Source organism: Chiloscyllium plagiosum, unplaced genomic scaffold (genome assembly GCF_037043375.1).
Source record: "Chiloscyllium plagiosum isolate Xiang-an unplaced genomic scaffold, Cpla_swu_hap1 HiC_scaffold_7, whole genome shotgun sequence".
Classification (NCBI taxonomy): Eukaryota; Metazoa; Chordata; class Chondrichthyes; order Orectolobiformes; family Hemiscylliidae; genus Chiloscyllium; species Chiloscyllium plagiosum.
Genome location: NW_028270145.1, coordinates 113,232,049 through 113,250,289, shown reverse-complemented (window position 1 = coordinate 113,250,289; position 18,241 = coordinate 113,232,049).

Genomic DNA, 18,241 nt, shown 5'->3' with positions numbered 1-18,241 from the left:
ACTTTATAAAGCTCTGGTTAGGCCCCATTTGGAGTACTGTGTCCAGTTTTGGGCCCCACACCTCAGGAAGGACGTACTGGCACTGGAGCGTGTCCAGCGGAGATTCACACGGATGATCCCTGGAATGGAAGGCCTAACATATGATGAACGGCTGAGGATCCTGGGATTGTATTCATTAGAGTTTAGAAGGTTGAGGGGAGATCTAATAGAAACTTACAGGATAATGCATGGCTTAGTAAGGGTAGACGCTGGGGAATTGTTTCCGTCAGGCGGGGAGACTAGGACCCGTGGGCACAGCCTTACAATTAGAGGGGGGTCAGTTTAAAATGGAAATGAAGAGACATTTCTTCAGCTGGAGAGTGGTGGGCCTGTGGAATTCATTGCCACGGAGCACAGTGGAGGCTGGGATGTTAAATGTCTTCAAGGCAGAGATTGATAAATTCTTAATCTCGCAAGGAATTAAGGGATACGGGAAGAGTGCGGGTAAGTGGTGTTGAAATGCCCATCAGCCATGATTGCATGGCAGAGTGGACTTGATGGGCCGAATAGCCTTACTTCCACTCCTATGTCTTATGGTCTTATTATTGGACAATGTTGAGCTGCTGCAGTTCAAGAGCTTTTTTTGAGTTGTCCTTATAGAAACAGGAGAAGCTCAATTCTGAAAAGTCATACTGAATTCAAAACATTCATTCTGTTTCTCTCTGCACAGATACTGCCCGACCTGCTGAGTTTCTCTCTCGTTTTTTTTGCTTATATTTCAGAACTCCAGCATTTTTTTTTCATTTATACATGGGCATTGCTGGCTGGGCCCAGCACTTATTGCCTATCCCTAGTCTCCCCTTGAGAAGGTGGGGCGAGCTGGTCTTCTTGAACCACTGCAGTCCATGTGCTGCAGGTAGACCCACAATGCCCTTAGGGAGGGAATTCTAGGATTCTGACCCAGCGACACTGAAGGAATGGTGATATATTTCCAAGTCAGGATGGTGACTGGCTTGGAGGGGAACTTGTATCCGTAGCACAGGAAGTTTTTATTTTATTTGGGGAAGTTTAGGTTGTTTTCCTTAGGGGAAAGAACATTAAAGGGAGATTTGTAGGGACTGCTCAGAATCTTGAGTTGTGTTAGGACAAAAGGAATGCACTGCTGATGGTGCAGCATTCCCTCGGTGCTGCAGTAAGTGAGAGAACCCAGATTTTGGGCTCCATTGTAAGATTACGGTTTAATCAATGACTTTAGGAATCAGCCCAGGGAGCCACAGCTGACATAGGATATTGAGGGAGTGCTGTAAGTGTGAAGATTGTGTTCTGGGAATTGGCTGAGAAAGCACAGCTACAAAGGAGACCACGGGAAGCAAGAGAAGACAATAACTGAGCTGGTTTTCTGTGCGAGGGCTCCAAGATCAGGAGATAATCTCTCTCTAGATACATGTTGGTTAAATGATGTCATATAAGAGACTGCATTCACTGCACACACTCTCTCATTGCTGGTAAATTTCCATTTCTCTTCCAGGATTTCCCAGTACTGGGAAGTAAATAGATTCTGAAGGATTAGCCAAGTTGAACATGTTGAAGAGTCACAGACTGCAATACAACATTCCAAACAGAGGCCAGTTTGGAGAGAAGGCAAAAAAAAAACTCAACAAGTCTGGCAGCATCTGTGGAGAGAGAAAACCAGAGGCTGACGTTGCCACTCCAGTGTCAATGCTGCCGGACCTGCTGTGTTTTTCCAACACTTTCTATTTAAACCGCATTGTCCTATGCCTCCTTTCCCCTTCCCGCCTACCTTCACACCTCTGTTCCTGTAAATACTTTACCCTCCTACCTCGTCTCCCTGGTGTCTCTACTTCCTCAGGAGGCTAAGGAAATTCGGCATGTTCACAAGGACTCTTATCAATTTTTACAGATACGCCATAGAAAGCATCCTATCCCGACGGATCAGTTTTGTTTGGCAACTAGTCTTCCCACGACCACAAGAAACTACGGAGAGTCGTAAACAGAGCCCAGTCCATCACGCAAAATCATTTTTCCTTCCACTGACTCTGTCTATACTTCCTGTTGCCTTGGGAAAGCAACGAAAGACCCTCCAACCTCAGTTATACTCTCATCCACCCTCTTCCATTGGTGGATGTAAAAGTTTGAATACACACAAGAATAGATTCAAGAACAGCTTCTTCTCTGCTTTGATCAGTTTTTTAAACTGACCTCTCAAATGTTAATTCTGATCTCTCTCTCTCTCTTTCGCTGTAACACCGTTTTCTGGACTCTGTGCTGTAACCCCTGATACACATTATACGGTACAATCTGCCTATGTAGCATGCAAAACAATACTGTTGTCACATGTACCAAGATACAGTGAAAAACATGAATCAATCAATCCCTGTCTACTCACTTGCATCAGTTTTCCACCTTCACCTGCTCTCAGCCACCCCGCACTTCTCTCTTCCTAGCTCCCTCTCTGCCAGCCTTCTCACCACCTCTTTACGTCTCCTCTAACCCTCCTGTCCACACATCCCTATCCATGTGGTAACTATGGACAAGACAGGGCTGGATTGAGAGTTTCACTCTGATCAGTCTGTGTGGTGAATAGGTTCCTCTTGGATGTCCAGACTTATATAGGAAGTTCGACCATTCACAAAAGTTATACAGAGCTGACAAATCAGGCCATTCAGCCCAACTAGTGCAGGCTGGGATAAAAACAGAAATTACTGAAAAAACCCAGCAGTTCTGGCAGCATATGTGGAGAGAAAGCAGAATTAATGTTACAATCCAATGGCCTTTCTTCAGAACAGAAAAGTCTTATTTTCTGATTTTCAGCATCACAGTTTCTTTGGCTTTCAGCCCATGGAGGAATATTCTCAATCATATTTACCCACCCCATGCTCATGTGCAGCAACTCCACTGTGGGCCTTTTATTAATTCCAGATTTTATTGAATTCAAATTTCACCCATCTGTCATGGTGGGATTTGAACCCATGAGTCCAACCATCTTCAGCTGCTTCATCAATGACCTTCCCTCCACCACAAGGTCAGAAGTGGGGATGTTCACCGATGATTGCACAACGTTCAACACCACTTGTGACTCCTCACATACTTTAACAGTACATGTTCAAATGCAACAAGATCTCAACAAAATCCAGGCTTGGGCTGACAAGCAATCAGCAGTCAACATTCAAATTCCAGGCAATGACCATCTCCTTCAGAGACAATCTAACCACTGTCATTTGACATTCAATGATGTTACCATCACTGAATCCCTTACTATCAACAACATGGGGAGTTACTATTGACCAGAAATTGACCAGAATTTGACTTTATAAAGCTCCGGATAGGCCCCATTTGGAGTACTGTGTCCAGTTTTGTTCCCCACACCTCAGGAAGGACATACTGGCACTGGAGCGTGTCCAGCGGAGATTCACACGGATGATCCCTGGAATGGTAGGTCTAACATACGAGGAACGGCTGAGGATCCTGGGATTGTATTCATTGGAGTTTAGAAGATTAAGGGGAGATCTAATAGAAACTTACAAGACTTACATGGCTTGGAGAGGGTGGACGCTAGGAAATTGTTTCCATTAGGCGAGGAGACTAGGACCCGTGGACACAGCCTTAGAATTAGAGGGGGTAAATTCAGAACAGAAATGCGGAGACATTTCTTCAGCCAGAGAGTGGTGGGCCTGTGGAATTCATTGCTGCAGAGTGCAGTGGAGGCTGGGACGCTAAATGTCTTCAAGGCAGAGATTGATAAATTCTTGATGTCACAAGGAATTAAGGGCTATGGGGAGAGTGCGGGTTAGTGGAGTTGAAATGCCCATCAGCCATGATTGAATGGCGGAGTGGACTCAATGGGCCGAATGGCCTTACTTCCGCTCCTATATCTTATGGTCTTATGGTCTTATAGAAACTCAACTGTACTGATTAAATATACAAATAATATATAAACACAATGGCTACAAGTGAATAAAACTTTAACAAAACGTGATTTCCTTCAAGAAAATTCAACTTCTGTCAAATGACTATATATGAATCTGAATGTCCCCCCACATTCTCCACAAGAGAGGAAAGATGCCTTCAGCATGTAGCCTGTTAAATCTCCACCCTTCAGCATCTTGTAGATTTCAATAAGTTTGCCTCACATTTTTCTAAACTCCAATGAGTACAGGCCCAACCTACTCAACCTTTCCTCACGAGACTATCCCTCCATACCCGTGATCAGCAGAGTGCACCTTTTCTGAGCTGCCTCCAGTGTAATGAAGGAGTCCTTCGGGCCTAAACTGACGACAGCTAAAGTCAGCATCTTCGCTTGGGGGACAGAGAAAGCTGAAAAGCCGCAACCTCAGACAAACAAATCAACAAAGTGGAAAGCACACCATCAACATCACCATCTCACCACAATCCCTGTCTCAGCAACAACTGACAACACCCACTTGAAATTTCATGACCTAGGCTTAAAAAAGCCTGCTAGATGATTGTGATGAGTTCAGACTGTGCAGACAATAGTGCTTTGTAGATAGACACACCAATTAAAAAGGGCATGATAGCTTCTTTAGCACCTGAGAAAATCAGGCAGTGTTCCTATAATTAATTCTTGCCTTCAGGAGAATCACGAACCCACCTTCTCCTCTCAGAAGTTGAGAGGCTCTGTTTGTTTACTTACCAACCATGATGGAATTGTCAGCCCTGATTCAGCGCCTGCTCTTCTTGTATTCACATTTCACACCAAAGACTAGAGCATACAATCCCGATCAGCGCTCCCAATGGGTGACGCTGTGGTGTAGTAGGAACGCCACTGGAGTAGTAATCAAGAAGCCCAGGCCAAAATCCTGGGAACAAGTTCCACCATTGCTGCTGGTGGAAATGTGAATCTGGAATTAAAATGTTGATCTAATAGTGACCATGTAACCACTGTCATTTGTCACAAAAGCCCATCTGGTTCACTAATGCTCTTTGGGGAAGGAAATCTGCTGTCCTTTTCTAATCTGGCCTACACCGTGACTCCAGACTGAGGAGATAGGGACCACTCATTTAAGGTAAAAACAAAGACTGCAGACGCTGGAAACCAGATTCTGGATTAGTGGTGCTGGAAGAGCACAGCACTTCAGGATGCTGCCTGAACTGCTGTGCTCTTCCAGCACCACTAATCCAGAACCACTCATTTAAGACAGAGATGAGGAGGGATTTTTATCTCTCAAAGGGTAGTGGATCAGCAGAATTCTTCACCACCGAAGATTGTTGAAGCTGTGTGATTAAGTATATTCCAGGCTGACATGGACAGATTTTTAATCAGTAAGGGAATCAAAGGTTATGGGGAAAATGCAAGGAAGTGGAGTTAAAAGGTATCAGATCAGTCATATTCTCTTTGAATGGTGGATCAGACGATAATGTAGTCTGATTGGCCTACATCTGCTGCTACGTCTTATGGTCTCACAGCTATGTGGTTGACTCACCTATTGTCCGAGCAAGGTCCTCAGCTATATCAAAGCTTAAAATAATGGAAGGAAACTGGACCAAATAAATAACTGGTCTGAACCAAAGCAATGGTGAGAGCAAACTCAGCGTGGCAGCCCTGGCAAAGTCTTTCCTGCATCTTACTTCTTTCTGTTTGGCTTGTGCAAATATTGGGAGAGCTGTCTCACAGGCTAATCAAGCAACAGCTTTGAAATAGTCATACTCACAGAACCATACCTTACAGACAATGTCCCAGATACCGCTATTACCATCCCTGGATATATCCTATCCCACTGGCAGAGGTAGCAGCACAGTGGGTACACAGTTATGAGGGAGTTGTCGTGGAACATTGATTCAAAACTGATTCCAGGCCCCGTGAAGTCTCATGGCCTCAAGTTAAAGAATTAGAGACAAAAAAAACTGCAGATATTGGTATCCAAAGTAGACAAGCAGGAGTTTGGAAGAACACAGCAAGCCAGGCAGCATCTCAAGGTGGAGAAGTCAATGTTTTGGGTGGGTGTAAGGGGAGCTGCAGATAAAGGGGGAGGCAGGGGCGGGGTAGCGAAGTGGGGGGGAGGTGAAGACAGGCAGAGGGTACGTTGGTAAATGGGAAGAATGAATCTGGTAGGTGGTTGGGAGGAGTGGAAGGGAGGGGGAAGGATCTGGGAAGGGAGTCAAGGGAAGGGAAGAGAGGTTATTTGGAATTGGAGAATTCAGTGTTGAGCCCTCGGGCTGTTGGCTGCCCAAGCAGAGGATGAGGCGGTATCCCTTCAATTTGCAGTTTGGTTTGTTGTGGCAATGGAGGAGGCCAAGGATGGTCATGTTGGAAAGGGAGTGGGAAGGGGAATTGAAATGGGTGGTGACTGGGAGGTCCGGTCAGCTCCTGCGGGCCTGGCTGCGATGTTCGGCGAACTGTTCCCTAAGTTTACGTTTGGTCTCCCCGATGTAGAGAAGACCACATCAGGAGCACCTGATGCAGTAAACTAGGTTGGAGGAGAGGCAGGTGAACCTGTGTCCCACCTGGAAGGACTGTTTGGGGCCCTGGATGGAGGTGACGGGGGTGGTGTTCTGGCAGGTTTTACATCTTTCTGGTTGCAGGGGAAGGTCCCTGTGTGTTGGGGGTGGGAAGGGGGTGGGAAGGGGGTGGGGGCAATGGTGGGGAGAGTGGCACAAAACAAAGACTGTCAAAGGGAATGGTCCTTGCGGAAGGCAGAGAGGGGTGAGGAGGGGAAGACATCCTTGATGGTGGGGTCGAGTTAGAGTTGGTGGAAGTGTTGAAGGATGATGCGTTGGATGCAGAGATCGGTGGGGTAGTGGGTGAGGCCAATGGGGCCTTTGTCTTTATTGCGTTGGGAGGGTTTAGAGCAATGGAACAGGCAATGGAAGTGGTACATTGGAGGGCTGTCTGGATAACAGAGTGGGGAAAGCACATTGTTCTAAATAGATGGACAGCTGGGATGCTTGGGAGTGGAATGTCTCCTTGTCCGAGCAGATGCATCAGAGGTGGAGGAATTGGGAGAATGGGATGGAGTTCTTGCAGGATTCTGGGTGGGAGGAGGTGTAGTCCAGGTAGATGTGAGGGTCTGCGGATTTGTAGTAAATGTCCATCTGGAGACTGTCGCTGGAGGTGGAAACGGAGAGGTCAAGAAAGGAGAGGGAGGTGTCCGAGATGGACCAAGTGAATTTGAGGGCGGGGTGGAAGTTGTGGGTGAAGACGATGAACTGCTCCAGTTCAGCCTGGGTACAGGACGCTGCACTGATGCAGTCATCGATGTAACGGCGGAAGAGTTGGGGGACGGTGCCTGTGTAGGTACTGAAGAGGGACTGTTCAACAAAGCTGACAGAGGCAGGTGTAACTGGGGCCCACCCAGGTTCCCATGGCCAGCCCTGGATTTGAAGGAAATGGGAGGAGTTAAAGAAAAAGTTATTGAGGGTGAGGATCAGTTCGGTGAGGCAGAGGAGGGTATTGGTGGAAGGGGACTGGATGGGTCGGTTGAAGAGGGAGAAGCTGAGGGCCTGGAGGCAATCTTTGTGGGTTATGGACATGTATAAGGACTGCACATCCATAGATAAAGCGCTGGGGCCAGGGAACTGAAAGTTATTGAAGAGATGGAGTGTGTGGTTGGTGATGCGGATGTCGGTGGGAAGTGCCTGAACCTGGGGGAGAGGGTACAGTTGAGGTAGGACAAGATGGGTTTGGGGGGGTAGGAGCATGCAGAGACAATGGGTCAGCCGGGAAAGTTGGATCTTGGGGAGCAGGTAGAGCCGGGCAGCATGGACCTGGGGGACTATGAGATGAGAGGCAGTGGAGGGGAGATCACCACAGGCAATGAGGGTGTGAGTGGTTTTGTCTTAATGGGTCGAAGTGGGATCATGGGCAAATAGGAGGTAGGACATGGTGTCAGAGTTGGCATTCAGTCTCTGTGACACAGAGATCCGATCTCCAGACTATCACTGCCTTGCCTTTGTCAGCGGGTTTGATGGTGAACCGGGCGTTGGTGCGGAGGGGTAGAGTGTTGCACGTTTGGAGGGGGTGAAGTTGGAGTGGGTGAGGGGGGGGGTGGAGAAACTGAAGTGGCTGATGTCACGTCGGCAGTCAGCAATGAAGAGGTCTAGGGCGGGTACGAGACTGCAAGGGGGTGCCCAAGTAGAGGAGGAAGGTTGGAGGCAGGAGAGGAGGTCCTCAGAAGGAGGTTGGGAGTTTTTATCAAAGGATGAGGCACAGAGGAGGTGGAGGTGGAAGAAGAGCTCCACATCATGGAATGTGTGGAATTTGTTGAGGTGGGGGTGGCGGGGAACAAATGCGGGCCCTTTACTGAGGATGGAACATTCGGCCTCAGAAAGTTTGAGGTTGAGGGGTTGGTGAACATTTGGCAAGGCTCGGGGGTTGGTTTTGGGGGAGTCCCGAGGTAGCTGAGGGAGTGGATGGCATGCGGTGGGTGAGGGTTGGATTTGGTGTTGTGGGGGGGAGAGGCTGTGGGAGATAAAAGAGATTGGGGGTGGGGTGAGGTGGGCTGGGGGAGTGAGAAGGAGTGTGGGGGGGGGGTTGAAGTGAAGAGGGAGAGATGGAGGGATAGGGTGCATTGTGGGGCTGGATGGGTGAGGACGGAGAGCTGGTGTGCTGGCTGGCTGTGGGTAAGCAGTAGGACCCAGGGGTGATGCTGGGAAATGTAGAGCGAGTCTTGATTGCAGAGTGGGCGGAGCCAGAAGCTGGATGGAAGTCGAGGTGGGTCAGAGAGTACTGTTGGCAGAATCCGGGGCAGCATCGCAGGAGGTTATGGGTGAGTACTTGGGGGTCCCGGTGAGTGGTCGCAAAGGCCTGGGTACTGACCTGGTTAAAGATAAACTCCTGCTGATTACCGTCCTCCACCAGCTGATAATTCAGCACTCCTCCAACACTGAGGGTGGAAACGGCACAGAATGTACTTGGATGGGGGATCTCAATGACCACCAACAAGTGTTGTTCAGCAGCAGCACGACTGATCAGGCTGGTTGGTTCCTAAAGGTTTGGAGGGTTTGAGCTATAGGGAGAGGCATGAACAGGCTGGGGCTGTTTTCCCTGGAGCGTCGGAGGCTAAGGGGTGACCTTATAGAGGCTCATAAAATCATGAGGGGTATGGATAGGGTAAATGGACAAGGTCTTTTTCCCTGAAGTGGGGGAGTCCAGAACTAGAGGGCATAGGTTTAGGGTGAGAGGGGAAAGAGATAAAAGAGACCTAAGGGGCAACTTTTTCACACAGATGGTGATACGTGTATGGAATAAGCTGCCAAAGGAAGTGGTGGAGGCTGGTACAATTGCAACATTTAAGAGGCATCTGGATGGGTATGTGAATAGGAAGGGTTTGGAGGGAAATGGGCCGGGTGCTGGCAGTTGTACTAGATTGGGTTGGGATATCTGGTTGGCATGGACGAGTTGGACCGAAGGGTCTGTTTCCATGCTGTACATCTCTATGACTCTGTGACACATTGCTGCTTAACTGGGTCTACAGCAGGTGGTGGGGGGAACCAACAAGAGAGAAAAAAATCTAAATGATCTCACGCTCACCAATCAACATGTCGCCAATCATCTGTTTATTACACTATCGGTAAGAGTGACCACAGTCTTCATGGAAATGAATTCCCATGTTCACATTGAGAGTACACTCCATCATGTTGTGTGGCACTATCACCGTGCTAAATGGGACAGACTTTGAACAGATCGAGCAACTCAAGGCTGGACATCCATGAAGTGCTTTGGGGCTATCAACAGCAGCAGAATTGTACTCCAGCACAATCTGGAACCACATGGCCCAATATATTCATTACCATCAAGCCAGGGAATCAATCCTGGTTCAATGGAGAGAGCAGGAGAGTGTGCCAGGAGCAGCAGCAAGCATACCTAAAAACGGGGTAGTAACCAGAGAAGCTACCAGAAAGGACTACTTGCACGCCAACAGCATAAACAGGAAGTGACAGATCGAACTAAGTCGGTCCACAACTAATGGATCAAATCTAAGCTCGACAGGTTTGTTGATGACACCACGGTGGTATGCTGGATCTCAAACAATGACGAGAGAGAATACAGGAAAGAGATAGAGTGCTTGTTGGCATGGTATAAAGAGAACAATCTCTCCCTCAATATCAGCAAAACTAAAGAGTTAATCATCAACTTCAGGAAGCAAGGAGGAGGACTCGCCCCTGTCTACATCAATGGAGCGAAGGTGGAGAGGATCAAGAGCATCGCGTTCCTGGGAGTGACAGTCACCAACAATCTGTCCTGGTTCACCCACATTGGTGAGATGGTCAAGATAGCACAACAACGCCTCTACTTCCTCAGGAGCGTAAGGAAATTTGGCATGTCCAAAAAAAAATTAAGTTCTCTGGTTACTACCCCGTTTTTATGCATGCCTAGTGCTGCCCCTGGCACAACCTCCTACACGCTCCATTAAACCAGGGGTGATCCCCTGGCTTGATGTTAATGGTGGAGTGGCGGATATGCCGGGCCATGAGGTTACAGATTGTGCTGGAGCACCAATTTTCACAAGTGCACCACAGAAAGCATTCTATCCAGATGCATCATGGGTTGGTATGGCAACTGCTCTGCCCAGGACCATACAAAACTACAGAGTTGTGAACATAGCCCAGTCCATCAGGCAAGCTAACCTTTCATCCATTGACTCCATCTATACTACCTTGGTGAGGCCACATCTAGAATATAGTGTGCAGTTTTGGTCTCCGATTAGGCTGTTGAGTTGGACAATCAGCTAGGTAAAAACAATGACTGCAGATGCTGGAAACCAGATTCTGGATTAGTGGTGCTGGAAAAGCACAGCAGTTCAGGCAGCATCCGAGGAGCAGTAAAATCGACATTTCCGGCAAAAGCCATTCATCAGGAATACCTGATATTCCTGATGAAGGGCTTTTGCCCGAAACGTCAATTTTACTGCTCCTCGGATGCTGCCTGAACTGCTGTGCTTTTCCAGCACCACTAATCCAGAGTTGGACCATCAGCCATGAATGGCGGAGGAGGCTCGAAGGGCCGAGTGGCCTCCCCGTGCTCCTAGTTTTTTTTATGTTTGTGTTTCTCACTGTCTTGGGAAGGCAGCCAACATCAAAGACCTCTCCCACCCCCCAGTTATAATCTCCTACAACCTCTTCTGTCCGACAGAAGGTACAAAAGCTTAAAAGCATGTACCAACAGATTTTAAAACAGTTTCTTCCCCACTGTTATTAGACTGCTGAACAGACCTCTCAAATTTTAAATGTTGATCTCTCTCTGTCTCTGTGCACCTTCTCTGCAGCCACAACATTGTATTCCTCACTCTGTTCTATCACCCTTATGCACCTTGTATGGCATGATCTGCCTGTACTGCACACAAAACACAACTTTTCACTGTACCTAGGTACATGTGACAATAATAAATCAAATCAAATCAATCCTGCCACATCCAGTTATGAAATATGGTGGATAATTAAACAAATCACTGGAAGGGGAGGCTCCATAAATATCCCCGTCTCAATGATAGGGGAGCCCAATTTATAAATGCACAAGCCTGAAGCATTCACAGTCATCTTCAGCCAGAAATGCCGAATGGATAATCCACCTCAGATACCAGCCTTTAGCCAATTCAGTTCACTCCACGTGATGTCAAGATATGGTTGGATGCACTGGATACTGCAAAGGTATGGGCCCTGACAACATTCCAGCAATAGTACTTGTACTCTGGAACCTGCCTCTCCCTAGTAAAGCTCTTCCAGTACCACCCAAACACTGGCATCTACCCAACTACGTGGAAGATTGCCCAGGGTATGTCCTGTACATAAAAAGGCTGACAAATCCAACCTGGCTAATTACCTCTCCATCAGTCTTCTCTCGATCATCAGTAAAGTGATGGAAGGTGTCAGTAACAGAGCTATCAAGCAGCACCTGCTCAGCAATAACCTGCCCAGTGACGCCCAGTTTGGGTTCTGCCAGGGCCACTCAGCTCCTGACCCCATTACAGCCTTGGGTCAAACATGGACAAAAGAGCAGAGGGGAGGGGAGACGGACAGCCTTTGACATCAAGGCAACATTAGGCCGAGTGTGGCATCAAGGAGCCCTGGCAACAATGGGTATCGGGTGAAAACTCTCCACTGATTGGAGTCAGACCTGGCACCCAGGAAGTATGATGGAACGTTCCCCTCTTGCCTGGATGGGGGCAGCTCCAACAACAATCGAGAAGCTCGAAACCATCCAGGACAAAGCAGCTACTTGACTGGCACCGCATCCACAAACATCCCATCCCTCTGTAGCAGCAGCGTGTACCATTCACAAGGTACACAGCAGAAATTCACCGAGGACCGAATGACAGATCAATGAGATTTTGGCTGATCAGAAAGGGGAGGTAATGGCCGAGTGGTATTATCGCTGGACTGTTAATCCAGAGACCCAGGTAAGGTTCTGGATGATGACCATAAATCCATTGTCAATTGTCGGAAAAACCCATCTGTTGACAAGTGTCCTTTAGGGAAAGAAACTGCCATCCTTACCTGGTCTGGCTACATGTGACTCCAGACCCATAGCAATGTGGTTGACTCTTAACCGCCCTCTGGGTAGTAACGTAGGATATTCAATAAATGCTAGCCCAGCCAATGACACCCACACACTGTGAATGAATATAAAAAAAAAATCCTCAACTTCAGCCTTGACTGCCCTCTGTGGTAAAGAATCCCATCAATTCATTACCTCCGGGAGGGAAGAAAGTCCTCCTTATCTCTGTCTTTTCTGAGATTATGCCCTCTGACATAAGAACTAGAGGGCATTGGTTTAGGGTGAGAGGGGAAAGATTTAAAAGGGACCTAAGGGACAGCCATTTTTCACACAGAGGATGGTACGTGTATGGAATGAGCTGCCAGAGGAAGTGGTGGAGGCTGGTACAATTACAGCATTTAAAAGGCATCTGGATGGGACTATGAATAGTTTGGGTTTACTGGGATATGGGCCAAGCCCTGGCAAATGGGACTAGATTAAATTAGGATATCTGGTTGGCATGGACCGAAGGGTCTGTTTCCGTGCTATACATCTCTATGACTCTACAACAAACATTTATTGAACTACAATTATCTTTTCAAAGATTTCCTTCCCTGTTTAAATAAATGGATTATATTGGAGTTTTCCAAACCTTTGGAACTTTCCCAGAAATCTAAGCATTCCTGGAAAATTATAACCACAATCTCTGCAGCTTCTTCAGGATATCCTTACTCTGGAGAAGATGCCCTCTGGTCCTAGACTATCCCAAACGGGGAAACAACCTTTCATTCTTCGAAACTCCAACTACAAGCTCAAACTACTCAACCTTTTGCCATAAGACAGTTTACCTATACCTGGTATCAGCTGGGGGAACCTTTTGTGGACTGTCTCCAATACCAGAACGTCTCTCTTAACATCAGGAGTCAAAACCATTTACAATATTCCAGCCGACTTACAACTAATGCCTTGTATAATTTTAGCAAAATCTTCCTACTTTTATTCTCCATTCACTTTGAAACAAAGTTCACTATTCCATCTGCCTTCCCTATTGCCCACTGATCTTGTCTTTTTGCAATTTATGGATGAGGATACCCAAATCCCTGTAGCTTTCTGCCATCTTTTGGAACAATATTCAGCTCCTCTTTTGTGATGCTGCTGCTCCTTTAACAAGGTTACATTGTCCTTGGCTTTCTTTCCCCCCAGGAGATTATAAAGACACAGGTTCTGAAAAGTCTGGGGTTAAAGGGTTTTAGGGTCAATTTGATTATAGCTAACAGATACTGTCTCAGGAAAAAGGCTTTCAAGTTTGTTTTTTAAGAAAGACACTTGTATAATGAGAGGGAGTTGGCCAATTCTCCCAGCTCAGTTTTTCAACACATTATCTGGGCTGACACCAATTGTTAAAGTTAACCTAAAAATGTAACTTTAAAAAAAGTTTTGTGATTTACATGTGAAAGAAGTGAAACTAACATAGTCATTCTAACAAATGAGAGACTTAACAAACAATCAAGGTATTTTTCAATGTATAATTTCAGTTACATCATACTGAAAACTTTTACCATAAATTCTGTGTCTTACAATTGTGTCCTCCACAACCACCTGATGAAGGAGCAGCGCTCCGAAAGCTAGTGCTTCCAATTAAACATGTTGGACTATAACCGGGTGTAGTGATTTTTAACTTTGTCCACCCCAGTCCAATACCGGCATCTCTACATCCGGTTTTCTCTGGTGTGATTTGGTTTTGGGCAGTCTGACTATTCACTGAAAGCAGTCAGGCAGTTGTGAAGCTCCTGGACCCAACGAAGCAGATCCAGGTTGGTCCTCTCTCTCTCTGACTTCTCCCCTGTAAGACGCTGTGTCTAATTTTACATTTTTTTGCCAAGGGGATTGTTGCAAGTACAGTGGTGCCTCGGAATCCAAATTTAATTTGTTCCAGGAGGCTGTTCGGATTGCGAAAGGTTCGGATTCCAAAACTATTTTCCTCATAAGAAATAATGGAAAGTGAATTAATCCGTTTCTGGACCCCCCCAAAAAAAATTTCAAGACACTTTTAAATGCAAATACACATGGTTAAGGTAAAATAAGATGAGTAAATGACCTAAATATCAAGTAATAATAATAAAAGCAAGAAATAAATGTACTAACATGAAAATAACTTCATTTATCTGAGTGAGGAGTGCTAATGGTGAATGCACTTATTTGCTTCACTGCTCTTCTTGGGTGCCATGGTGAATGCACAAGGATGATAATTTTAAAAACCCAGCACAAATCAAGGTGAAAACATGAGGTAAACTAGTGATGGACACACGAGATATGCTTTCACGACTACTTCCCGGGATGAACTGAACAAACAATGTGTGACCTGAACAGAACGTGGTGTTCGGATTCTGAAAATGTGTTCGGATTTTAGGGCAAAATTTTCTTGAAATAATTGTTCGGATTCCACGTTGTTCGAACAATAGGGCATTCGGATTCCGGGGTCACCACTGTATTTGGAATAGCATCATTAAGTAGGGATGATCTGTTATGTTTTCAGAGAGGTTAAGTTATTCGGTATTCTGTTTACTGTTGTTTATGTTTCATTCAGCAATCTTGTAAATAAATTCTGTTTTGTTTAAAACCGAATGGTTGGGCCGGCTGCATCACTCCTGGAATATCCACTTCACACCTGCTTAAAGCAACTAGCAAAGCTAGAGTTTGGGCTACCTTCTTGAAATGTTTTGAGGGGGGGTCTGGTCTGGTCCATATCACCTCCATCGGACACTCCTCCAGTCGCTGCTGCTGGACATCAATCATCAAGGTCCTCCGCTGTCCCTTTCACCAATGCTTCCACTCTTTCAGATAGGGAGGCCTAGCCATGGAGCTGGAGCCTCAGCTCAGTCTGCGAGTCCGGGCCAGGGGGAGGGGATATCAGCCTGGGACCTGTGCCTCGATTGCAGGGAGACCCTGGACTGGCATTGCTGCTGGAGCCTCCTCCTTCACCTGCCTCTCTCCAGCTTTAAAGAAAAATAAACAAAAGCAAAAAGAAGAGAAAGGAAGCAGAGAGGAATGGATGAGCCCTGGGCTCAGCCCTGCCATCTTGTATTTGCCCAGAGTGCACCCACCCCTGGTTATGACAGAAACCCCATCTCCTCACTTTGCTTGTTTCCTTCTCCAAAGTCACTTGATTTCGGGAACAGCAGCAGGTGGTTTACATTAAACTCCTGAATAACTCTTTGTTGATTCCAAGGCAGACCATGTACTGCTGAACACAATTTCAAGAAGTTGCCTGATCCTGTTAAATCCAGAAAAAAAATGCCCAAAATATTCCATCTCTTCCAGCTTCCTTCACGTAGTCCTTAAATGTAGCTATTGCTGGGCCGGAATAGCTCTGCCGGGATAGCATAAGACTGAAAATTAAAGGTAAAAACAATGACTGCAGATGCTGGAAACCAGATTCTGGAGTCGAGTGGTTTTGGAAAAGCACAGCAGTTCAGGCAGCATCCGAGGAGCAGGAAAATCCGACGTTGGGGCTTTTGCCCGAAACGTCGGATTTTCCTGCTCCTCGGATGCTGCCTGAACTGCTGAAAATTAAAGGTCCCTGGTTCAATACAGGTTCAGCAGTGCATTTTCAACATTTTAAATTCCAGTATCTATAGGCTGCACAATACTCTTACCTCAAAACAACCTGGGGATGCTTCTCTGAACTTACCAAATTGCATCTTCGTACCACTACATTCAGTACACCTACAGACATTTTAGAATGATTTCACTAACAGCAACAATATTTCCTTCATTTCAATAGTTTTGTTTCAAAAAAAAAACCATGGACTGCCTATGCCACCTTTGAAACTACTTTTTGATAACTTGTAGACAGCACTATCAGATTTCTATGTCCCTGCACCCCATTAAAAATGGCACTATTTAGCTTCAGGGTTCATTTGGAAATGAACAGCTTAAAAATGCAAACAAAACTTCAAGAACATCTGCTGCTCATGTACAGTCCTGTCCCAGCCTCTGAGCATGGACCAGTGTTACACAGGCAACATTCCACCATCCCCTCCCACTTCAATTACACAGTTACATCCAGGCATTAACTCTCCAAACACTGAAGAACATCACATCAAACAGCCAGTATATGGAAGAGGAGAAACTCTCAATCACCTCTTTGCCACGATTGATGGGGCCAGCCAGAGAGGACAGGCAGGGGCAAGGAAATATTCTCAAGACACTGCTCTGATATGAACAGCTCAAAGGTTCAGAGTACAGGTACAAAATGGGTTAGATACAGAGTAAAGTTCAATCCAACCCTACGCTGTGTTTGATGGAAATGGTGTAAAGGGAGCTTTACTCTGCATCTAACCCAGCGCTGTCCCTGCTCTGCGAATGTTCGATGGGGGCAGTGTAGAGGAAGCTTTACTCTGTCTCTAACCTCGTGCTGAAATACATTACGGTGTTTTGAAATATATTAAGGTTTTTGCAAGGTTTGTGAAGGTTTGTAGCTCAGGTTGAGGCTTAGGGTGTAGGTTTGCTCGCTGAGCTGTAGGTTTGATATCCATAGATAAATAGAAAGCAGAAGACAACAGCTTCGCTTCACTTGGAGGTCGCCACTGATGATGTTACCTAGCGAGGTAATGAAACGTCTGGATATCAAACCTACAGCTCAGTGAGCAAATCTACACCCTATATATTAAGGTAAACCAGTCTCCCTAGCCAGATGGGATCTACCTCAGGATACTGAGAGCCAAGGGAGGAAATAGCTGGGGCCTTTACAGATATCTTTGCATCCTCTTTGACCTCAGGTGAGATTCCAGAGCACTGGAGAACGGCCAATTTTGTTCCTTTGTTTCAGAAAGGAAACAGATAATTTAAATAACTATAAGCTGGTGAGTCTGATTTCAATGGTGGGGAAATTGTTGAAGAAGATACTGAGACCTAAAGAGAGAGTTAAGAGAGCCAGGAGGGGACATGAGAAGTCATTAGCGAATAGGATCAAGGAAAACCCCAAAGCTTTCTAGAGATATATCAGGAATAAAAGATTGACTCAATAAAGATTAGGGCCAATCACTAACAGTAGTGGGAAGTTGTGTGTGGAGTCCAAAGAGATAGGGAAAACGCTAAATGAATATTTTTCCTCAGTATTCACACTGGAAAAAGACAATGTTGTTGGGAATACTGAGATACAGGCTACTAAATTAGAAAGGATTGATGTTCATAAGGAGTGGGTGTTAGCAATTCAGGAAAGTACAAAAATAGATAAATCCCCTGGGCCGGAAGGGATTTACCCTAGGAAGCTAAGGAGGAGATTGCAGAGTCTTTGGCTTTGATCTTTATGTCATGATTGTCTACAGGAATATTGCCAGAACACTGGAGGATAACAAATATTGTCCCCTTGTTCAAGAAGGGGAGTAGGACTACCCTGGTAATTATAGACCAGTGAGCTTTACTTTAGTTGTGGGTAAAGTATCGGAAATGGTTATAAGAGATAGGATAATTATCATCTAGGGAGGAATAAATTGAGTTAGGGATAGTCAACACGGTTTTGTGACGGGTAGGTTGTGCCTCACAAACTTTATTGAGTTCTTTGAGATGATGACCAAACAGGCGGATGAGGGTAAAGCGGTTAATGTGGTGTGTACGGATTTTAGTAAGGCATTTGATAAAGTTCCCCATGGTGTGCTGTAATGTTCTATGTTCTGAACCCTCCCAAGTGCCACTATTAAATCTCTCTGGGATATTGGTGCTCCTCCAGTTTCGGTGCATCCTGTCCTTCTTGTAAAAGTACAATCTTCTCTGGAAGACATTCAAAGACCCATACATCTGAAGCCTTCC